The sequence below is a fragment of the Wyeomyia smithii genome, chromosome 2 (assembly GCF_029784165.1).
Source record: "Wyeomyia smithii strain HCP4-BCI-WySm-NY-G18 chromosome 2, ASM2978416v1, whole genome shotgun sequence".
Classification (NCBI taxonomy): Eukaryota; Metazoa; Arthropoda; class Insecta; order Diptera; family Culicidae; genus Wyeomyia; species Wyeomyia smithii.
Window position 1 is genome coordinate 183,158,134 of NC_073695.1, and position 14,432 is coordinate 183,172,565.

General features: G+C 39.7%; 1 protein-coding gene across 6 annotated transcripts in view; it reads left to right on the plus strand.

Moving 5' to 3' along the window:
* The first annotated feature begins 5,032 nt into the window (after nt 1–5,032).
* LOC129724692 (uncharacterized) overlaps nt 5,033–14,432 on the plus strand; it is a 135,433-nt gene continuing 126,033 nt past the window's right edge. Inside the window, exon 1 of one of the 6 annotated variants that reach the window (XM_055679798.1) lies at nt 5,033–5,104. The gene's annotated coding sequence lies outside the window, so the exon portion shown is untranslated. Of the gene's footprint in view, nt 5,129–14,432 lie in introns of all 6 variants that reach the window. The other 5 variants (XM_055679797.1, XM_055679800.1, XM_055679799.1 and 2 more) reach the window with 5 other exon arrangements.

Below are 14,432 nucleotides of genomic sequence, written 5' to 3' on the forward strand. Positions count from 1 at the left end.
TTACGATGACATACTCGTCATGCACGTGTGGAGAAACCGGTTTTGGATTCGTCGGCGAATTCTCTCATTTGTGGTGTCCACACTGTCTTGGAAGCAACCTATGAATTTTAGGACCTTTGGCGGGTCCTTCGTGTGCAAGACACGAAGGGTTGCTGCCTCCCACGGTTTGAGAGAAGAAGCCGTAGTCTCCAGCCACCTAATTGTATCGTTGTCGGCACAGTCAAATTGATGGATACCGTTTTTTCAGACGGCAGCTCCTAAACTTGGACTGATGGCAGGTCCGTAATGCAGTCCAGGATGGCGTCGCGAACTGTTTTCAACTGTTCAGCGGTAAGTAGGGAGTTGGATAGTCGATCGATGTGATAGACATGCTTGTGGCCTCCAGCATCTGCCTATAAGTTACCCCTGTCGTTTGTTGCGGTGCAGAGGGCTCCACGCATGACAAGTCCCGGACGTTTGGCGACGCTGTCTCAGTCGACCTGACCTGACCTACTAAACTAGAAGCCTCCTCGCGTGAGTGACCTGGATTAGTAGCTTCTTCAGGCGCCGCCCGCCGTTGCGATTGGGAGAGCCGTTTTACAGGAGCACGAGATGACTCAGGTTTTCCTTTGTCATTCGGCTGCGTCACCGGATCGGGATCTCCTCTTCCCTATTCGATATTTGGAATATTGAGAGCAAAATTGTCGACGCAGATTATCCGGTGACCTCGAGACAGAAAATCTACCGCCTGCACAAGGAATTGTGCATGATTTCAAAAATAAAAATAAAAATAAAAACAATCATATATTTTTCGTGTAAATGGCATCACTGCAAAAAATACAACAGGAATAATTGAGGCAGGAGCTGAAGAAGAGTAAGAAGCCACTATGTGGACTAAATGGTGGATAAATTGTTGCATTATGAATAATTGACGAACATATGGAGCCAGTATTTCAAGATTCATATAAACAGGTTTAAAAAAAAAATAGTTTTGAATGAAATGAATATTTTTTTATAAAAAAAATAACACAACAACATAAGTTACATAGCAATCAATGAGAGTGTCGTCAAAAGGCATTCCAATTTATCGCTGATAGTAATAAAGTGTTATTTTACAACATTGATTAGCATCAGAGCCGTAGCTACTCCGTTTTGCGTGGGGGGGCAGAGAATTTTTATTTAAGAAAACGTTATTTTTTGTAGAGTAAGCAGTTTAAGGCCGTTATGTGCTCGACAGAAAAAAGTACCTTTAGTGGTGTCCCGGAAGAATTTCCGTTTTTCCGAAAATCCGGTTTTCCGGGTTCATATTCCAAAAAAAAAACAAACTGCGAATATGCGTATAGTTAACAGTAAGCAGGGATATAAACTTTAGAATTTTTTTCTTGCAGTGGCCAGCTAGCTTGTTGCTAAAAACCATGGAGGAAAAAAATCTGCATATTTTAATGAGTTTGCTGAATTAAAAGAACAGGTTTACATAGTGTAATTGAGTTTCAGGGGACCAACTTTTACGCAGGCTCAGCCATTTTAACTATAACTGAGTAAAAGCTTCGTACATTTACTTCGACTCGACGTGAAGACCGCTATGGATTAGCGAAACTGTGTATCTTCCACTTAATTTCTTCAAATTTTCAAATGTCTTGAGGGTGCGACCATGTGCGATCGAAAAACTAAGGACAGAAGAGAGTTTTTAAAAGTTCTACTCTGAAGCAACATTGAAGAAATTACAGCGTTAGAACTCAAACTTCGAGAGTCACCTCATTTAAAACCAATGTCAACCAACCATACTGAGATATTCTATTCACGAAAAAATACTGATAAAATGGAGCGATTCAACCGTCAGCCTAAATTCTAAATTTTACGTAGGCATTGTTTGATCAGTCTTTACCATCAGACCGGGTAGAGTGTGGAATGCCCAGTGCGTAGTCCGGTCAGACTACAGTTTTTATAGTCCGATTTTATTTCGGACCGAAACGGAACAGAGTTGTTCGGGCCAGGTAACGGACTGGGTTATGCTTCCGACATGTGAATAATTCCGGCCAAAATATATTGAACTGAACATGAACATGAATCACAAGAAGCAATTAAGATTTGAAAAAAACTAGTATTGTGTGTCATTTTTTCCCACGATATACTCAATCTAAGAAATCAAGAAGTGAGAAATAGAAAATCCTGGAAAAATTGGTCCAATTTCACAGCCAAACTTGTTTTTCATTGTTAAATGTAATCAAACATATAAAACTGTGATTGGTTCTTTTTTAAAAATGACACTTTAAAAAACAGACATTTTCACTCCCAGACACTGGACCGGACATCCGAAAGGGAAGTATGTGGATCGTCAGTTTCAACTTTGACGCGAATCAGGCTGGCCCACCAAAAGATTGAATAATTTATCCTCTTTGCAATATGAGTTGGACCAAAAAATTTACTGATATCGTTAACATTGAAAAAATACTGGAGACTATTCAACAATGCTTATTGCTTGTATTTCAGATTTTTCTTTTGGATTTTTTCACCTAATATCAATCACATACATGAGAAAATTGCGTGGTGGGGCAATAAAAACGTGTGGGGGGGATAAGCCCCCCCTAGCCCCCCCGGTAGCTACGGGCCTGATTAGCATGCAATTTGCATCCAGCAGACAATAAAGCTGGCCGGACTTCATTTCTTCAAATCCCGCGCTAGGAAGCTGCACCAGATGTAATTGGTGCAGCCGAAATGCATCGTAATGGAAGATAAGACAAACGTTAACGCGTACGCTAAGGCGTCATCCATTAACCCGCCCGGGAGGATACCCCCCTCCCCCCCTTAACCCTTACGTAATTTGTGGATGACCCCTAAGCATAGCCCCGGCTTGGAATTTTTTCGTCGGTAAGTCCCGCCTGGATATTACGGAGAAGTCCCGGGAGAAAAGGTAATTAAATTTACCAAGAAGTGCTTGATGCGGCAAACGATCTGTGCGTGCGGTAAATTCAGCAACTCGTACATAACGACCGGCACTATTAACGGCCCAATATATAAAAAAGAATGCCTCCAGAAACGCCTGGTGTCCTTCCCCCACTTCCACGAAGGTGAAGTGATGGAGTGGTACGCTGCCAAAGTTGTTGTTTTCGTGCCTAAGGAGTCAAATCTGCCAAATCTCGCCCAAAAGAAAAATTCTAGATGAGCTCCAGTAGGGTCAGCTCCAGTGAACAAATCTTGAATAAAGAATGAAGAAGAAATAAACCAATTGTTACCTTTTTTGAGTACAGTCTTCAGAAGAAGCGAAAAGTTTAGTAAAATAATGAAAAAGGTTAAAATAATTTATGAATAGTTTAAGAAACTTAATCTTGAATGAGCAAGTTTTCCATTTTCAAAACAAAATAGTTTTTTTTACAATGTTTATTGTACACGTCATCATTTTGTGGTGCGATTGTATTATAAGCTAAAATTTAAATAACAACTGTTAGCTGTTTCTAATTCAATAACGGTAGATAATTCATCATCACGGCTAGGTTGGTGGTCACAACATCACACTACACTAGTTACCGGTCTCTAACGCGTTTGTTTACGATCTGCTCTATATTCTGTGCAGTGCTTTTGATAGTTTATGGTAGAACATCGCATAAACCCGTAGGCTGATGACCGCAAACCGCACATGGACAGATATCAGGACAGCTATAAGAATCAGATGACGCGTTAAACCGCACTTCTCGTTCCCCTTACGCGGTCAGTGATTATCCGAGCACTATAGTTTACTGCAAGTGGGAAGAGTGTTTATTCTACTTAAAAGAATAAATGATAATGGGTGCTCAGTTACATAAAATATTTATAATTTACCAAGGACACATTGCTTTGCGAAAGGCCAGCTTGAGACTCTGGCAGAAAACTTACTATAATGAAGCTGATTTAATTCTAGCGTGTGAAACAGGAATCAACGGAAAGAGTGCGAAGGGGAGGCTTGAGACTACACATGAAGTAACTTTGTCTTCTCTAGCAGATAGCCTCCCTGTGATTCTCTTGCAGTTCTAGTGCCCACAATTAAAAGCGAAAGACAAATGTTAATTATCTGCTAATGTTTTAAACTTCAGCACACTCGGAGCTTTACTTCTTCTGTGGGACGATAAACCTTAAATACATCACCAGCGGTCGTCTTCATTTTGGCTCATGTCGTTTTAATTGACCATTTTCGATTCCCACGGAATGCTTTTCCACTTCATACGCACAAATTTATGTTCATAATGCGCTTTGATTAATTTGACACATTTAAGCCTTCGAAATGGAACATCGGCTTATTCGTGATATTCCGTGTGCTTTCTTAAATTCCTGGAAGTGCACCCCGTGGTGGGTTTGCCCTTCTTCCGATCGTTGCACTCTCGGTCATTCTCGCAAGTGCCTATCCCATCTTTGGACTTGCTTCAATTACGACTCTAAAGGACGACACTTTCGTAGCGCAAAACCCTGCGTGTACGGGGCATTATTGTGTACGACTTTATTTTGACATAACTGTTGTTCGAACAAAACGTTATGACAGATCGCGACAGTTTAAACTTGCTCGAGGCATCTTTCTACCAACAACGTCGCTATCGTGATGCCGGCTACCTGTTTCTCCATTCCGCCACACATCGCTCAGCCGCATCCACGTACTATCAGTCGCAACTTGCGCGCGTTCTTCTTCATGTTTTCTCGCACTCCCATACCGAGTGATGTGATCTTGTCCGATTTCTCCGGTTTTGTGCTGTGCTTTGTGCACGGTAGGCAGGCGGCCTGGTATATGTAGGTATGTGCACATCCAACACGCGCCAACAGCTGTGGATGAGCCATTCCCTCGTAAAGGAAGAAGGCTCCAAACATAGAACTTCACCTGCTGTTGTCTGATCAGCATTTATTGGGAGGGTTGGGGGTCCACTTTGTTTGAGAGTACTATGGTCAGGGCGAACACGATGATGATGATGGTGATCATCATCATCATCATTATTATCGTCATTATCATCACTGTGTTGTTGACCGTCATCTTCGCCTCATATCCAAACCGTTCGGTCGCTGTTTATCCGAGACCCTTGGCGTTAGTCCGTTTCGGTCAGTTCTGGCGCGTGGATGCGAGATTCTCGAGTTCTGTCTGGATATAGATGTGCTTAAAATTATATCTGTGCGGTGAAAGTTTCCAAACTGGGTGATAGCATTTTTTCTCTGGTGGTGTGCTGGCTACAGTGTATCTGAAAAACAGAAAACGCGATTGTCGGTTGCTTTCGGATTGGGAACAGATTTATCGAGTGCAACATTTGAATACTCTATAATTAAATAAAATTATAGTTTTTACCGAAACTTCGTACTAAAAGTAGCTCGAGGACAATCGCTGATAATTACTTGCACGTGATTTTAGTGAATTCGTTTCTTGTTTTGATAGTGTATTTTGTAGTTTTTTAAACAATCTTTCGATATTTGTCGATAAATCATATACACATTTATGTTCTTTGTTGCGTATACATATATATAAAGGACTGTATAGTCAAGCTTAAACCGCATGTCATTTAACGTTTTTGGGTTTTTGTCTTTTTTTTTCAAATATCTGCTCATAAAACTGCTGAACAGTTTTTAAATATAAACTTTGTAAAATTTATAAGAAACCCGCATAAGCAAACTTATTCTGTTGGTTTAGCTGAATTATAACCTCAAATGTCAACGCTCGTTTCAAAAATATTAAATAGTAGTGATTACACTGGGGTCTTTTTTACGCGGGTTATTTTATGCATTTTTCAAACGTGATTATTTTTTACAACATCGCGGATTATTTCTACGCGGTTTCAAATAAATTTAGTATAAATCAATCTAATCTAATCTTTAAAACGCGGCACAATCAACCGCGTAAAAAAAGACCCCAGTGTAATCGAAAATTTCACGAAAAATTTGTTGAAAAATTTTACAACTTTTTTTTACAAATTTGCATGAGCAGTTTGACAATGTTTCAACTAGAAAATTGACTAAAAATTTAAAATAAGTGTATAACTGATTTATAATCGAATTTTTTGAGCATTACTTCAATTTTTTAACAAGCAGGTTTAAAAAAAATCAATATTTTCATTATTATTGCTGTTCGTTTTTTAAAAATGTTTTGGAACGATTAAAACTTACAAAAGATTGTTTATATACTTAAATTTTTTTGGAAATGTGTAAGAAAAATATATTTTTGTGTTAGTTTCATTAGCGACTAAAAACTTTTGTCTGGTAGGTTATGCGATTTGAACACTATATATACATTTGTTGGGGCCCTACTTGTACTCACGAACATTAAATATCATTCATTCTAGCCTTACTCGAGATTAAATAAAAAGTGAACTCAACTGTACAAAAAAAAGTATGTAAAGCCTTACAGAACGGTATTAAAACTGAAGAAGGGCTTTATAACAGTAAAAAACTTTCTGAGTGTACTGTACATGCTATTAAAAATATCTTCACAGTAATATCAATTAATAAGTATGAAGGCGTAGTACCAGAGCTATAGCAGTTCACAACGCGCCACTACTTGATAAAATCTCAAGTGTGGTGGAGCTTCAAGCTCGATAATCTCGTGCCTTACTTTTGGTTTATACTTTTAACTCAAAAATCTTTTCATCGATTTGTTTACAGCTAACTTTTGGAAGCTAAACTCATACCTTGTAAATAAAAACAATAATTGGGGTAATCGAACGCTATTCGAAGGATGCATACATTATTAAAGCCATGCCATTGATTGAAGCATTCTAAGCACATTATCAAGCTGGATTTTAGTGGCTATCACTGATATCTTTAAGTATATCTTTTTTTTTAAATACATTTTACAAGACATCAACATGGACGTCATTTTAATTATGCTAGTGATAAAGTATTCAATTTTTGGTGTTAAAATATGGAACCTTCCGTATTAGGGTGTTAGCCAAGATATCATCAGCGCTTTCAATCTATTCAGAGAGAATCGCATCCAACCGATTCGCTGGAAATTGTTTAAAACAAACCGTTTTGATTGGCAGTTTTTCAATATGTTTCCATTGGATGACAAATATTAGATATGAGCAACGGTAAATCTATATTTACAAAACTAAGTCGCACTGTGGTCCAGAAATGAAAAAAAGGTGGTCAAAAGTCATTTTCTCATAAACGTTACATTTTAGAGCAATACTGTCTTCGGGAAAGTTTTAGAGTAAAATAAGACCCTTCTTTGGATATTAACAGATCCGTGATGAATCCCCCTACAAGTGAGATAAAAAGAATAATTTCTCTAAAAATCAATATTTTTTATCGCTGGCTTCGACAAAGTTTTTTAAAATAACATAACAAAAAACTTTGCTGAAGACACTAGGTAGCTATTTCTCAATCTTACTGAGCTATCGGATTATGTTCAATTATGTTTTAAAAAAAGGGTTTTTGCCGTTAAAATTCATATTTTATACCACTATACCTTTGAAATTCAAACTGAACTTTTAAAACAACTTCAGATCTTTATTTTTCATATGTTACAGCAGACTTTATTTTATGATAATTAGGTTTTTAGCAATTTTTCCTGCCAAAAAATTTACTTTTGACAAGTCATTTTCGATTTTCTGCCGTTTCCCAACACATCCCACGGCAAGATTACCACCAATTGAAATGTCCATGTGCTCTGCACACACGGCAGTTGAAATTTCTTGCAGAAATTAGCAGAAACTTATGAAATCATGGAGCAAAACAACTTTAACGTAAGTTAATCGATGTATGTAAACATGTGGTTTTTGAAAATTCAAATTTTAGCTCAAATATTCCCGAATAGGTGCACCGCTCATATAATTCAACTTTAGTATTGATAATACTTCAAAAGCTGCACCGAAACGTAAAAATGCAAAGCTTGCTATGTTTTCTCCAACAATGATCCGCTATTGATCAACGTGACATAAATAAACTTACGTTAAAGTTGTTTTGCTCCATGATTTCATAAGTTTCTGCAAATTTCTGCAAGAAATTTTAACTGCCGTGTATGCAGAGCACATGGACATTTCAATTGGTGGTAATCTTGCCGTGGGATATGTTGGGAAACGGTAGAAAATCGAAAATGACTTATCAAAAGTAATTTTTTTGGCAGGAAAAATTGATAAAAACCTAATTATCATAAAATAAAGTCTGCTGTAACATATGAAAAATAAAGCTCTTATGTTGTTTTAAAAATTCAGCGCGAATTTCAAAGGTATAGTGGTATAAAATATGAATTTCAACGGCAAAACCCCTTTTTTAAAAACATAATTGTACATAATCCGATAGCTCAGTAAGATTGAGAAATAGCCACCTAGTGTCTTCAGCAAAGTTTTTTGTTATGTTATTTTAAAAAACTTTGTCGAAGACGGCGAAAAAAAATATTGATTTTTAGAGAAATTATTCTTTTTATCTCACTTGTAGGGGAACTTATCACGGATCTGTTAATGTCCAAAGAAGGGTCTTATTTTACTCTAAAACTTTCCCGAAGACAGTATTGCTCTAAAATGTAACGTTTATGAGAAAATGACTTTTGACCACCTTTTTTCATCTCTGGACCACAGTGAGTCGCTTGATATATGTTGCTCTTTCTCGATGAATAAAGGCGAATTAATAGAGATTCAATTTGTACGGAAGGGGCTCGACCGATCTGAATGTTGTTAATAGCCAACGATAAATAACAGTTAATAGTTTTGTCGTTGGTCAGCGATTCTGCTGCCACTATCATCAAATCAAAACAGTCGTTGCTGTGAAGAATTCTCTTGTTAAGTTGGAACAGACAAACAAATCTCCATGCACACGAACTGATGTAGACATTTGCTTACTTGTTTTCGAGGTGCGTTACTGATCTCAATTGTAAAGATACCCTGCGGAGAGAAATTATAGCTCTCTCTTCCGAAGGGAGTAGCAAAATCAACGAAATTCAATTTATAATATGCGCAACTAAGTTCTCTCCTTTTTTAAATAAAAATTAAACTTTATTTTGAAAAATCAAAAATTACATCTCTGTTCCATCTTTCTGGTAGAGCTCGAATATTTTTGAAATAAATTTGAACATCGTTTGAGGCTACTCACAAGTCAAGCCATTTTCGATGTGCTGATCCACCAGACCATTTGTTATCGAACGGAACAAGTAATAATCGGACGGTGTGATATCTGGGGAAAATTTTAACGACTTTGGCAGTATGAGGCCAAGCGTTGTCATGCAGTAGAATTAATTTTGTGAGTCTTTGCTCGTATTGCAATTTTTTTTTTCACAGTGCCCAGCTCAATCGCATCAATTGATGCCGATCCCTAAGCTTCGCGTGCAACTTTGTTTCATTTCGTCAATTACCACGGTGACATAAAAACACAAACCTTCCTATGTCACGGCGATGCAGAGATAAACTCGGTCTGCCCGTTTAGCCGGAAATCGTCTTCGTTGCTTCTATAATAGCTTTTCAAAATTCGAGTTTATTACTCGGGAATAGGAATAGACAAATATTTAGACACTTTGATGCTTCTGGTGGTGAATTGTATTCGCACGCCCTGCACGTGTTGGCCCGCGGGGTCTAACAAAAAAGATAATCATCGTTCGTCTTCGCAATGAGTTAACTTCGCGCGCAACACTGTCCGACTTAGTCACATACCACGGTGATACAGCCCTTCCTTTCCGTCGCAGGCGTGGAGATGCAGAGGTAAACTCGATCTCCGACAACAATGACTGTTACACCTTACAACAACCTTCCTAACCCTAACGATCGTAAGGACGTGGCCGGCGCCGTTATTGATACATACAAAGCGGTAGTTACTGAATTGTTGTACACTGAAGATGGCGAACTAATCCCAACTAGCCATATACGTGGTTCCTTGTGCAACTCATGTTTTGCGATGTGATAATCCTTTTTCGCCGCTGAAGCAGTTGTTTACAAGTGAAACAACGATGCTCAAGGTGCGTTGGCTTTAAATCATAAGGAACCCTGTTCCTAGTTTTTGAAGTATTCCCAAAGTATGAAAATGGCTTGGCGGATAACTCCTGATACTGGAAAAAGCTGTTCTTGCGTTTAACATGGATCCTCATCGAGCAATTCTTCCAATTCAGCGTTTTGAAGGTTTATGGCTTTCTTTCATGGGGATAGTAGTTAACATCGAAATTCGAACCTATCGCGGCTCATTGTATCACTTAGAGCAGCATTTCCGTAAACTTTTGTTCAATTTCCGACGACGTTTATTTGGAATAAAATCAATCGTTTTCACACAACTGGTAGTGGTCGGAAAGGACTGAAAACAAGTGAAGTGATAACCTTTCACTGCATTGAAACGCCAATATTTTTTGATTAGGCTGTCAGAAGTGTTAAGTATTACGTCAACGACCTTGGAGTTATTCTTGACCGAAAGCTGACTTTCGATAGACACCGTGCTGCAATTGTTTCGAAAGCAAGTCGGCAATTGGGATTCATCGCAAAAATTGGACGTGACTTCAAGGATCCCCATTGTCTAAAAGCTCTATACAGCTCACTTGTACGGCCTCTACTAGAAAACGTTAGTGTGGTTTGGAGTCCGCTTCAGCTTTCATGGAACCTGCGCCTCGACCGTATACAGAGACGTTTCATCCGATTGGCCCTGAAAGAATTACCTTGGCGTGATCCTACGAATCTGCCACCCTACCCGGATCGTTGCCGCCTGTTTAGACTTGACACTCTAGAACGCCGCCGCAAAGTACAACAGGCTGTATGCGTTGTCAAGATTCTGAATGCTGAACAGGATTCCCCGAAGTTGCTATAATTGATGAGTTCTGGTGCATCTCAACGTATGCTGAGGCCCTCTTCGATGCTTTTGAACCAATTCCATCGTACAAACTATGGTTATTATGAACCTGTTGCCTTTTGTGTGAGAACAATCACGAGTGTCGGGTATCTTTTTGAATTTGGTGTGCCTGTCATATTTTCAAACATACAGGGTGACAAAAAAGTCCGGTCACACAGGAAAATCTCAATATTTCAAAGAATAAGAAGAAAATCTGAATCTGGCTTTCATAGCTTTATTCAGTAACTCATAAAGATACTTCACAGACGATATCTCGGAATTACACCACCTTTCTCTGATCGAATCAGCTTCAGACGTCTCGGAAAGTCGTCGCAAGCGGCGCGCACGTGCTCCATCGGCATCTCGTCCCAGATTTTCGTGATAACTCGCTTGAATTGCTATTTATAATTGTTAATTGTTATTTTATAATCGTTTAGCTTCGACATCATGTATCCCCACACGAAATAATCCAGTGGATTCAGATCCGGAGACGACGGAGGCCATTCATTCTTCGAAATGCAATCGGTCAAGTTTTACTCACACCACGCCTGAACAACCTTTGCGGTGTGGGATGGGGCGCCATCTTGCTGGAAGCAGTAGTAATCGTCTTCAAACAATAGTTCAGCTTGAGGCAGAACATTTTTATTCAAAACCATGTCTAGGTAGTACGCTGCGTTGATTTTGTCCCCTTTATCGATAAAAATAAGAGGCAGTTTACCTCTCTTGCAAATGGCTCCCCAAACCATTACTGCTTTTGGAACCGGGAAACGTTCAGCTTGTCCACAGGAGCTTGCTGGAGGCTCACACTCCAAACTCGATCATTTTGGCGATTTACTGTTTGCTCCAAAACGAACAGCTTCTCGTCCGAAAAAATAATCTCGTCATCTGCGCGCCAACCGAGCAACTGCCGCGACCGTTGGTACCTCTTGTCCTTTGTTAGCTTTGTAACCCCATGAACCACCTGTTTTTTGTACGGTGTAAGTTTTAAATCCTTGCGCAGAAGCAAGCGGATTGATTCTCGGTTCATTTGAAGGTTCCTGGCCAGCTTCCGTGCAGATTGGGCGGGATTCCGGCGAATCCGGTCTCGTATAATCTTTTTCAGCCTTGGAGTTCTCACAGACCTTGGTCGTCCAGATCGTGCCTTGTCCTCGGTGCCTCCGGTCTCTAGGTACCGATTTATGGTCCGGTACACGAATTTTCGGTTGATTCCGAGCGGTTTTAGGTGTTTGAATATGTGTCCGGGTTTGTACCCTTCCACATATTCAGCGATAACAGTTGCTCTTAACTCTGCCATGGCTCACAACTCAATGTAAACAAACTGCACAGAAACGAAACTCTGACACTTTGGGCAGCAAAGTTAACCCTTTTATTTGACATATAGATGGCACCAGAGAGATGCAACGTGTAAGCTACAGGCGACCCCAAAAAAGTGTGACCGGACTTTTTTGTCACCGTGTAGATTAACTAACTCTAGATACTTTTAATGGTTATCCTTTTTTTCATTGAGACTTTATGCCAGATGATACACTTAGAAATAAACAAAACAAATAAGCAAACAGGGCGAAGTTCATTAAGCAGACAGTATGCGCAGTAGGAAAAGCGAAAAATAAGCGAACTGGAAATATGATACAGATTTGAAAAAATATACCGCATCTCGACGGGACTTGAACCCGCAATCTCCCTGTCTCCGGCATGGTGTTTTGACCAATTAAACTACGGGGGACGGTGGTACTGTTCCACAATCTATATCGTATCACATTCCACTGCCGACTTATTCTATTGCTCGTCCCTGAACTTGTGTGTTAACGGGTAAAAGCCGTAGTTAAAAATAGAAATTTAGTTCGAAAAATTTAGCCCTATGGAGCACCTTCCGTTGTTGTGTCGCACTTGCAAGCACGACTCAGACTGACTTTGGTCTCGACCACACAGGTCTATAAGAGTTATCAGCATCAGCTGACTCTTCTGTGTGTGATGAGACATTCCTTTCAGTCTAAAAATAATGCTTGCACAGCAGTGTGTGTAGTAAGGGATGAGCAATAGAATAGGTTGGCAGTGGAATGTGATATGATATAGATTGTGGAACAGTACCACCGTCCCTCGTAGTTCAATTGGTCAAACACCATACCGGAGACAGGGAGATTACGGGTTCTAGTCCCGTCGGGATGCGGTATATTTTTCCAAATCTGTATCATTTTTCCAGTTCGCTTATTTTTCGCTTTCCCTACTGTACATACTGTCTGCCTAATGAACTTGTGTGTTAACGGGTAAAAGCCGTTGTTAAAAATTAGTTCGGAAAACAGGGCGAACTTTTTAACTCCTAGGGGTTGCCTCCTAGATGAATGATGTCTTCTCGAATGTTGATTCTGATAATATTAGCCATCTATTGATAATGGCTATGTAGTTCAAAATTTCACCGCTAGGGTGGCGCTGTCGCTAATTTCTCAATAAAGCAAATAGAAGGATAATTTCTAAAAGTAGTTTTTTGAGAATATTATTTTGAGAAACTCTTCCTTGATTATGAAGTACATGATGTTTTTTTTTGAGAAATTTAGCAATTAATCTTAAACTCGGAAGATTCGGCGCGGACCTAGGCAACGAATATCGGACCATGAATGGAAACTCGGTACCTGGAACTGCAAGTTGCTAAATTTGGTTGGCAGAGACAGGGTGTTGCTTGATTACTGCTCAAGAACCCCGCAAGATCGGCATTGTGGCTCTGCAGAAGATCTGTCGCAAAGGTGAGAAGCTGTGAAGAGTCCTTGACGGCAAGGCCCACTTCTACCAGAGCAGTGGAGCTACCAACGAGCTGGAAACGGGTTTTTGTGTGCTCGGTAGAATGCGGGATCAACTGGAGGACGATCAACGAGAGGATGTGTTTGTTGAGGATTAAAGGTCGTTTCTTCAATTACAGCATCACCACCGTGCACTGCCTGCACACACAGGACATCAAGATCGTTATCGGCCACCTGAAAGCCCAGGTTGGTAGGGAAGCGATGTATAGACCGGTGATAGGGCCTCACAGTATACACACCGACACGAACAACAATGGCCAACGATACATCAGCTTCGCAGCTTCCCGAGGCCTGGTGATTAGAAGCATGCTTTTTTCCGCGTAAGGATCTTCAACAAGCCACCTGGAGATCACCTGACCACCAAATAACAAATCCAATGGACCACGTTCTCATTGATGGCTGTTTTTTCTCGAACATCGTTAACATACGCTCTCTTCGGGGTGCGGATATAGACTCAGACCATGATATGTGCACTCAAAACTATCTACGGTATTTAAAACACCAAAAACATCCTTCTAGACAGCGATGCCAACCTTTTCTATGAAAAGCTGGAAGAATTCAAAATAAAAAACTGGAGAAAACTGGATACATAAATTTGAAACTTTTACATAAATTTATTTGATTTTCGGTTCAAAAATGCTGCACCGTATTATTGCATGTAACCAAAAAGGCTGAAGGAAAAATTTTCACTGATGGAGATTATAGTCACTGGCGTACTTGAAATTGAGTAGATTTCGATTAAAATCTTACAAACTAGAAATATTCAACCTTCAGCTGTTTTGCTGGCGATCTTCAAAAAAACTGGAGATATCCAGAAAAACTGGAGGGTTGGCAACGCTGCTCCTAGGCAAAACTTTCGGCAGTTGCACAGCCCGCAGGTTGCGAAAATTACGCGTGCTTACTTGACGAGGCACGAAGGAA